This window comes from Scyliorhinus torazame, chromosome 16, assembly GCF_047496885.1.
Source record: "Scyliorhinus torazame isolate Kashiwa2021f chromosome 16, sScyTor2.1, whole genome shotgun sequence".
Taxonomy (NCBI): Eukaryota; Metazoa; Chordata; class Chondrichthyes; order Carcharhiniformes; family Scyliorhinidae; genus Scyliorhinus; species Scyliorhinus torazame.
Window position 1 is genome coordinate 183,534,161 of NC_092722.1, and position 9,973 is coordinate 183,544,133.

At 60.4% G+C, this 9,973-nt stretch overlaps 1 long non-coding RNA gene across 1 annotated transcript; it reads left to right on the plus strand.

The window, feature by feature from the left end:
- Positions 1 to 292: 292 nt before the first annotated feature.
- LOC140393280 (uncharacterized) lies at positions 293 to 5,364 on the plus strand. Its single transcript, XR_011935565.1, has 2 exons — positions 293 to 1,892; positions 4,124 to 5,364. It is a non-coding gene; the product is annotated as an uncharacterized lncRNA (long non-coding RNA).
- The last annotated feature ends 4,609 nt before the right edge of the window (positions 5,365 to 9,973 follow it).

Genomic DNA, 9,973 nt, shown 5'->3' on the forward strand with positions numbered 1-9,973 from the left:
CTGGAATGCTGTGTCAGCCATGGCTCAGTTACCATTTTCGCTGCTGAATAGAAGTATGTGGATTCAAGGCCTACTCCAAGACTTGAGCACAACAATCTGGCCTAAGACTCCAGAGCGGAGATGAGGGAGTGCTGTACTGTGGAAGATGCCATTGTTCGGGTGAATCATCAAACCGAAGTCCCACCCACCGCCTCTCGGATCCACGACACTATTTTGAACAAGGGCAAGCGAGTTATCCCTCATTGTTTATCCCTCAATCAACAACATCAAAAAAAGTTATCTGATTATTATCCCAGTCCTGTTTGTGAGTGTCATAACCTGACAGGAGGCGCAGGGATCTGCAACATCAGAGTCCCCACGACTTCACCTGAGTCCGATTTACCCAGATGAGGGGTCGGGGCTACCCGCCTTTTCCTTGGACTGCTGGGATACAAAAACCCAAATCCGGGTTGTGGTAATACCAGGTATTGCAGTACCTGAGAGGTGGATGCCCATTGGCTAGACCTAGGAGTCTACCATTGGCTAACGTACATAGCTCCGCCCTGAGAGGCGGGGTATAAGAACCAATGCCATCCCAGCAGCCTTCACTTTCTGTATCGAAGCTGCTGGGTACAGTTCTAGCTGATTAAAGCAGATTAGGTATGACTCACCTTGTCTCGAGAGTAATTGATTGTGCATCAATTTAATCAGCTATTACTTCTGAAAGGATGGATCTCCGCATCAAGCCGGAGTGCCTTCAGCTCAGCCCCCACGCAGACAACTCCGCTGCTATCTTCAAGCACTGGCTGGAGTGTTTTAAGAGCTTTGTCGACACGGCCGCTGACACCCCCACGGAAAGGCAGAAAATGCATCTTCTACGCTCCGGGGCAGCCCTGCAATCTACCCTCTGATCGAGGAGACAGAGAATTATGCTGCAGCTATCGAGCTGCTAGAAGGACATTACATCCATCCTCTGAACCAGGTCTACGCCCGTCACCTGCTGGCAACTAGAAGGCAGAGACCAGAAGAAACACTGGAAGACTTCTATCGGGCTCTACTAGTGCTAGGCTGAAACTGTGGCTGCCCAGCAGTTACGGGGAACGAGCACACGGAACTTTTAATTCGGGATGCTTTTGTGGCAGGTATGACTTCACCCGACATCCGCAGAAGGCTTCTTGAAATGGACACACTGGGCCTCACTGAGGCACGGGCCCTGGCAGGGTCCATGGATGTTGCATACAAAAACGCACTGGCTTTTGCTCCCGGACGCACAGCGCCCCCCTGGGCTGCGTGGCACCCCGTTGCAGCAGCCCCCCAGACTTTCCCGCTAACCCCGCAGGCCTGCGCGGCAAGACGGCCCGTTTTCACCGCTGGCCAACGCTGCTTCTTCTGTGGCCAGGCGAATCATCCCGCGCGCGCTGCCCGGCCCGCACCGCCACCTGCAAAGGGTGCGGCAAGAAAGGCCACTATGTCGCAGTCTGCCAGGGCCGCGCCACGGCAGCGGTCTCCAGCGACTATCGGCAACCTTTGTTTCAGGTCCCAGCCGTCCAAGGCCCACCGCCGCCCTTCTATCCCCAGGCAACGTGCGACCCACGGTCATTTTGCCCCCCGGCCACCACGCTGGATGGATGGGTGCCGCCACTTTGTCCCTCGCTGCCGCCATCTTCTGCATCCCCGGATCCATGTGCGACCCGTGGCTGACGCCATCTTGGATGGGGCCTCAAGCCCCCAGCACAGCCGACTCCACGCTGCCCGACCAGAACTCCCCCTTGCTGCAGCTGGCCTCCATTACCCGGGACCAGAGTCGGCCCCGGACGCTAGCGAAAGCCACCACAATGATCGCCATCAACGGCCACGTGACGTCGTGCCTGATCGACTCCGGGAGCACGGAAAGCTTTGTCCACCCCGACACGGTAAGGCGCTGTTCTCTTGTCACCCATCCCGTAAACCAATGGATCTCCCTGGCCTCCGGGTCACACGCGGTGGAGATAAAGGGGTTCTGCCTAGCGAACCTCACTGTCCAAGGCAGGGAATTCCACAATTTCCGCCTGTACGTTCTGCCGCACCTCTGCGCAGCCACCCTTCTTGGGCTGGATTTCCAGTGCCACCTACAAAGCCTGACCTTTAAATTTGGCGGCCCTATACCCCCCCTTACTGTCTGCGGCCTCGCGACCCTTAAGGTCGACCCGCCTTCCCTGTTTGCGAACCTCATCCCGGATTGCAAACCCGTCGCCACCAGGAGCAGACGGTACAGTGCCCAGGACCGGATCTTTATCAGGTCCGAGGTCCAAAGGCTGCTGAAGGAAGGGGTCATCGAAGCAAGCAACAGCCCCTCGAGGGCTCAAGTAGTGGTGGTAAAGACCGGGGAGAAACATAGGATGGTCATCGACTATAGCCAGACCATCAACAGGTTTACGCAACTGGACGCGTACCCTCTCCCCCGTATAGCCGACCTGGTAAACAGGATTGCGCAGTACAAGGTTTTCTCCATGGTGGATCTCAAGTCTGCCTACCACCAGCTGCCCCTCTGTCATGGTGACCGCCAGTACACTGCCTTCGAAGCAGATGGGCGGCTCTATCACTTTTTAAGGGTTCCCTTCGGTGTCACGAACGGGGTCTCGGTCTTCCAACGTGAGATGGACCGAATGGTTGACCGGTACGGCTTACGCGCAATGTTCCCGTATCTTGCTAACGTCACCATCTGCGGCCATGACCAGCAGGGCCACGACGCCAACCTCCGAAAATTTCTCCAGACCGGAATATCCTTAATCTGACCTACAATAAGGATAAATGCGTGTTTAGCACCGACCGTCTAGCCATCCTAGGCTACGTAGTGCAAAATGGAGTCATAGGCCCTGACCTTGAACGCATGGAGTTCCCCCTCATGGAGTTCCCCCTCCCTCACTGCCCCAAGGCCCTAAAGCGCTGCCTCGGCTTCTTTAGCTATTATGCACAATGGGTCCCTAATTACGCAGACAAGGCTCGACCCCTGATCCAGTCCACAACTTCCCCCTGTCGACGGAGGCCCGCCAGGCCTTCTGCCGCATCAAAGCGGACATTGCAAAAGCCACGATGCGCGCCATCGTCGAGTCCCTCCCCTTCCAGGTCGAGAGCGATGCGTCCGACGTAGCTCTGGCGGCCACCCTCAACCAAGCGGGCAGGCCCGTGGCTTTCTTCTCCCGCACTCTCCATGCTTCCGAAATTCGCCATTCCTCGGTCGAAAAGGAGGCCCAGGCCATAGTAGAAGCTGTGCGACATTGGAGGCATTACCTGGCCGGCAGGAGATTCACTCTCCTCACGGACCAACGGTCGGTGGCCTTCATGTTCGATAATGCACAGCGGGGCAAGATTAAGAATGACAAGAGCTTGCGGTAGAGGATAGAACTCGCCACCTACAATTACGAGGTCTTGTACCGTCCCGGGAAGCTGAACGAGCCTCCTGATGCCCTGTCCCACGGCACTTGTGCCACCGCACAAGTGGACCGCCTCCGCGCCCTCCACGAGGACCTCTGCCACCCGGGGGTCACTCGTTTCTTTCATTTCATTAAGACCCGCAACCTGCCCTACTCCATCGAGGAGGTCAGGACAGTCACCAGAGACTGCCGAATCTGCGCGGAGTGCAAACCGTACTTCTACCGGCCAGAGAGAGCGCATCTGATAAAGGCTTCCCGTCCCTTTGAACGCCTCAGCATGGATTTCAAGGGCCCCCTCCTCTCCACCGACCGCAACACGTACTTCCTGAACGTGATTGACGAATACTCCCGGTTCCCATTCGCCTTCCCCTGCCCGGACATGGCCATGACCACCGTCATCAAGGCCCTCCAGGGTATTTTTACACTGTTCGGTTTCCCCGCATACATACACAGTGATAGGGGTCCACCTTTATGAGCGACGAACTGCGTCAATTCCTGCTCGGCAAAGGCATCGCCTCGAGCAGGATGACTAGTTACAACCCCCGGGGAAACGGGCGGGTAGAAAGGAAGAACGGAACAGTCTGGAAGACCGTCCTGCTGGCCCTTCGGTCCAGGAATCTCCCAGTCTCCCGCTGGCAAGAAGTCCTCCCAGTGGCCCTTCACTTCATTCGGTCCCTGCTATGTACTACCACAAACCAGACACCTCACGAACGTCTCCTTGTTTTCCCCAGGAAGTCCTCCTCCTGGACCTCGCTCCCAACCTGGCTAGCGACACCCGGACCCGTCCTGCTGCGGAAACATGTGAGGGCGCACAAGTCGGACCAGTTGGTCGAGAGGGTCCACCTGCTGCATGCCAACCCCCAGTACGCCAACGTAGCGTTCCCTGACAGTCGCCAAGACACGGTCTCCCTTCGGGACCTGGCACCCGCCGGAGCCCCACGCGCACCCACACCATTGCCCCCATCCCCACCCTACCCGCAGCACCTGACCGGAGGGTCAGTACTGCCGCCGCCCCTACTCAGCGCCGAACAGGCACCGACGCCCCCTACAGGCGCGCCCCTCCCCCCTGCCCACTTTTTGCACCAACAGCGCCGCCTAGCGGTGACGAAGCTGCCTGGGAGGAAGACACCACGTTCCCGGAGCCACAACCGCCGGGACCCCCACCAGGATCATTGCCGAAGCCCAGACGCTCCAGAAGGACGACCAGGCCACCCGATCGTCTGATTGCTGCACCATAAAACAAAAAGAAACTTTCTCTGTTACCCTCGACATCACGGTACCTCCATACCTGGTCCTACCATGCAAAAGGTGACAGTAACGCTGGCCATCACTCCGCTGGGTTCTTTTTTTAAACAGGGGATGAATGTGGTAATACCAGGTATTGCAGTACCTGAGAGGTGGATGCCCATTGGCTAGACCTAGGAGTCTACCATTGATTAACGTACATAGCTCTGCCCTGAGAGGTGGGGTATAAGAACCAATGCCATCCCAGCAGCCTTCACTTTCTGTATCGAAGCTGCTGGGTACAGTTCTAGCTGATTAAAGCCCATTAGATATGACTCACCTTGTCTCGAGAATAATTGATTGTGCATCATGGGTGCTGGAGACCCTTTGGGGAGCAGGAGGAGTGTGCAGTAAGGAGAATAAAACTGAACTTTTCTACAGTCATCGTTTCCGAGTGGTTGCTGTCGTGATCTTTATATGTGCTTGTACACAAGGGGTTAATGTGTAATCAGTAGCACCACATGATCACTAGAGGGCCGGACCAACAGGGGTATAAAAGGCAACCACCATTGGGTCTCGGGCTCTCTCGGGGGTGCACTGTGACCAGGGCAATAGCAGAGTAGTTCGGATGGCTAGTGGAGTTACGTATAGTTACTGTAGTTAGATCTTGTTAACCTTATCACTAGTATCAAAGTTAAAGAACTCATGCAATTATTGTTATAGTTACTCAATAAACCTTTTGTTACTACTGGATGAGTTTGAGTCTTCTTCATCGAGATTCAGAAGACCTCTTCATTAGCCAAGGATTGAGTAGCACATGTTACCTACCACACAGGTAACAAAACAGTCGCTTTCCTGAGACTTTGCAGTGGGAGTTTGCCGTGTGCAAGTTAGTTGCCAGGTTTCCTACATCACAACAATGACTGCACTTCAAAAAGTACTTAATTGGGGCTGGTGTAGCACACTGGGCTAATTCGCTGACTTTTAAAGCAGACCAAGGCAGGCCAGCAGCATGGTTCGATTCCTGTACCAGCCTCCCCGAACAGGCGCCGGAATGTGGCGACTAGGGGTTTTTCACAGTAACTTCATTGAAGCCTACTTGTGACAGTAAGTGATTTTCAATTTTTCAATTGACTATATTTTCAACATCTCAAAGATACAAGATGGGTTAATGAAGCAGGTGGAGCCCTTGTCCTGAGTCTTTTGTTGATGTTGTAACAGTGACTGCACTGCAAAATGCTCTGGCTTGTCCCAAGTTCATGAAAGGTGTTATAAAATGCAACAAAAGCAAAATACTGCAGATGCTGCAAATCTGAAATAAAAACAGAAAATGTTGGAAAATCTCAGCAGATCTGGCTGAAACTGTGGAGAGGAAAACAGTTAAAGTCCAATATGCAAGTTCTTTTGTCAAAATTGGTCCATGATGATCCCTTTATAGCATTGACAAAGTGGATAATATAAAGTGGCCCCTTTATGACATTGACCAAAAGGCTGCAGCGTGTAAAAGGTGTATAATATATTGAACAAGATAGAATGGTCAAGGTAGAATGGTTAGTTGAGTCAATGAAGGGATCAGGAAGACAAAAGCTGAGTAAAACAGCTCTAAAATGTTTGGGAATTCAGTGGATTATGAGCAGGGGAATCAAGAAGGAAATTTTGGAAGATAGCTGTCAAAACATGCAGCTATTCACACCCACATAGTTATGTGTAATCCTCAATACTTACTTCTAGTCGGTCTGCAAGACCGTCCCACAATTGTGGTCTATATTATGAGTGTAATAGACTGATGTGTCTGGTCTGACGTAAGGTTTTGTGAATCAAATTGCATTTTCTTGGCCTTACGTGTGTATAATCATTTCTAGTAATAATAAGGTATTGTATTTGTCACATAATAAAAAGTCATTCAAGATCAGACTTGTGATTTTACAGCCATAAATTGGGCCGTAAGATGGTAAAAATGAAGTCACCATAGTCCCAGATGACCCTACCAGGGGGAGAGCTGACTGGTGGTGATTTAACTTTTTAAAAAAAATTTAGAGGACACAATTCTTTTCTTCCCCAATTAAGGGGCAATTTAACGTGGCCAGTCCACCTACCTGCACATCTTTCGGTTGTGGAGTGAAACCCACACAGACACAGGGAGAATGTGCAAATTCCACAAGGAATGTGACCCGGGGCCAGGATTGAACCCGGGTCCGCGGTGTTGTGAGGCAGCAGCGCTAACCACTGCGCGCACGGTGGTGATTTAACCTGAGGATCACCACACCTCACGCAAGGTTGAGGTGGCCTTCATGGATAACCTCAGCTTGTACGGGAATTGGATCCTCGCTGTTGGCCTCGCCCGGCATCATGAACCAGCTGTCCTGCCAACTGAGCTGAATCAGCCTTTGAACATAAAATACGGCAAAATGATATGGCCAGCAATGCAATGTCATCATGCCATTGTTAGATATTATTGAAGATAAGCAGGCATATAAATCAATGCCTGTCTTTCATTACGAAATAATCAGTTAACAAACTGTTGAGCTTGTTAACAACCCAACCATCTGCAATATTTTGTTGCCTGCTGCATTCCTTGATTTTCAGAGGTGTAAAGTTTTGGAATGTTTTCCAGCAAGAATGACAAGACATAGGTGGAAATAAAGGCCTGCTATTGGTACTGTGACTGAATGTAGCAGCAGCCTGCTGGTAAATGTGACAATGTCTGTTTGTTTTCGGATTTCAATTGGGGGGGGGGGGCAGGGGGAGGGGTGGCAGGGCATGGGGAGGGGGGCGGGGCAGGGGGAGGGGGGTGGGACGGGGCAGGCCAGGGGAGGGAAGGGGGGCGGCAGGGGGGAGGGGCGGCAGGGAGGGGTGGCAGCGGGAGGGGGGGGCGGTGGCAGGGGGATGGTGGGGGCGGCAGAGGGGGAGGGGGGCGGCAGGGGGAGGGGGTGGCAGGGGGAGGGGGGGCGGCGGCAGGGGGGCGGCTGCAGGGGGAGGGGTGGGGGGGAGGGGTGGGGGGGGCGGCAGGGGTGGGGGGGTGGCAGGGGTTGGGGGAGCGGCAGGGTGAGGGGGGCGGCGGCAGGGGGAGGGGTGAGGGGGGGCGGCGGCAGGGGGAGGGGTGAGGGGGGGGCGGCGGCAGGGGGAGGGGTGAGGGGGGGGCGGCGGCAGGGGGAGGGGTGAGGGGGGCGGTGGCAGGGGTGAGGGGGGGCGGTGGCAGGGGTGAGGGGGGGCGGCGGCAGGGGGAGGGGTGAGGGGGGCGGCGGCAGGGGGAGGGGTGAGGGGGGGGCGGCAGGGGGAGGGGTGAGGGGGGGGCGGCAGGTGGAGGGGTGAGTGGGGGGCGGCAGGGGGAGGGGTGAGTGGGGGGCGGCAGGGGGAGGGGTGAGGGGGGGCGGCAGGGGTGGGGGGGGCGGGAGGTGTGAGGGGGGGGCGGCAGGGGGAGGGGTGAGGGGTGAGGGGGGGGCGGCAGGGGGAGGGGTGAGGGGGGCGGTGGCAGGGGTGAGGGGGGGCGGTGGCAGGGGTGAGGGGGGGCGGCGGCAGGGGGAGGGGTGAGGGGGGCGGCGGCAGGGGGAGGGGTGAGGGGGGGGCGGCAGGGGGGGGGGGTGGGGGGGGCGGCAGGTGGAGGGGTGAGTGGGGGGCGGCAGGGGGAGGGGTGAGGGGGGGGCGGCAGGGGTGGGGGGGGCGGGAGGTGTGAGGGGGGGGCGGCAGGGGGAGGGGTGAGGGGTGAGGGGGGGGCGGCAGGTGGAGGGGTGAGTGGGGGGCGGCAGGGGGAGGGGTGAGGGGGGGGCGGCAGGGGTGGGGGGGGCGGGAGGTGTGAGGGGGGGGCGGCAGGGGGAGGGGTGAGGGGTGAGGGGGGGGCGGCAGGGGGAGGGGTGAGGGGTGAGGGGGGGGCGGCAGGGGGAGGGGTGAGGGGGGCGGTGGCAGGGGTGAGGGGGGGCGGTGGCAGGGGTGAGGGGGGGCGGCGGCAGGGGGAGGGGTGAGGGGGGCGGCGGCAGGGGGAGGGGTGAGGGGGGGCGGCAGGGGGAGGGGTGAGGGGGGGGCGGCAGGTGGAGGGGTGAGTGGGGGGCGGCAGGGGGAGGGGTGAGGGGGGGGCGGCAGGGGTGGGGGGGCGGGAGGTGTGAGGGGGGGGCGGCAGGGGGAGGGGTGAGGGGTGAGGGGGGGCGGCAGGGGGAGGGGTGAGGGGGGGGCGGCAGGGGGAGGGGTGAGGGGGGGGCGGCAGGGTGAGGGGGGGGCGGCAGGGGGAGGGGTGAGGGGGGGAGAGGTGAGGGGGGGGTGAGGAGGGGGAGGGGTGAGGGGGGGCGGCAGGGGGAGGGGTGAGGGGGGGCGGCAGGGGGAGGGGTGAGGGGGGGCGGCAGGGGGAGGGGTGAGGGGGGGGCGGCAGGGGGAGGGGTGAGGGGGGGCGGCATGGGGAGGGGTGAGCGGCAGGGGGAGGGGTGAGGGGGGGGGCGGCAGGGGGAGGGGTGAGGGGGGGGGCGGCAGGGGGAGGGGTGAGGGGGGGACGGCAGGTGGAGGGGTGAGGGGGGGCGGCAGGGGGAGGGGTGAGGGGGGGGCGGCAGGGGGAGGGGTGAGGGGGGGCGGCATGGGGAGGGGTGAGCGGCAGGGGGAGGGGTGAGGGGGGGGGCGGCAGGGGGAGGGGTGAGGGGGGGACGGCAGGTGGAGGGGTGAGGCGGCAGGGGGAGGGGTGAGGCGGCAGGGGGAGGGGGGAGGGGTGAGGGGGGGGCGGCAGGGGGAGGGGTAAGGGGGGGGCGGCAGGGGGAGGGGTGAGGGGGGCGGCAGGGGGAGGGGTGAGGGGGGGCGGCAGGGGGAGGGGTGAGGGGGGAGGGGCGGCGGCAGGGGAGGGGTGAGGGGGGCGGCAGGGGGAGGGGTGAGGGGGGCAGCAGGGGGAGGGGTGAGGGGGGGCGGCAGGGGGAGGGGTGAGGGGGGGCGGCAGGGGGAGGGGTGAGGGGGGGCGGTAGGGGGAGGGGTGAGGGGGGCGGCAGGGGGAGGGTGAGGGGGGGCGGCTGGGGGAGGGGTGAGGGGGGGTGAGGGGGGGCGGCAGGGGGAGGGGTGAGGGGGGGCGGCAGGGGGAGGGGGGAGGGGGGAGGGGGGGCGGCAGGGGGAGGGGTGAGGGGGGGGCGGCAGGGGGAGGGGTGAGGGGGGGGCGGCAGGGGGAGGGGTGAGGGGGGACGGCAGGGGGAGGGGTGAGGGGGGACGGCAGGGGGAGGGGTGAGGGGGGGCGGCAGGGGGAGGGGTGAGGGGGGGGCGGCAGGGGGAGGGGTGAGGGGGGGGGCGGCAGGGGGAGGGGTGAGGGGGGGCGGCAGGGGGAGGGGTGAGGGGGGGCGGCAGGGGAGGGGGGAGGGGTGAGGGGCGGCGGCAGTTGGGGGTCAGCGCGAGGGGCG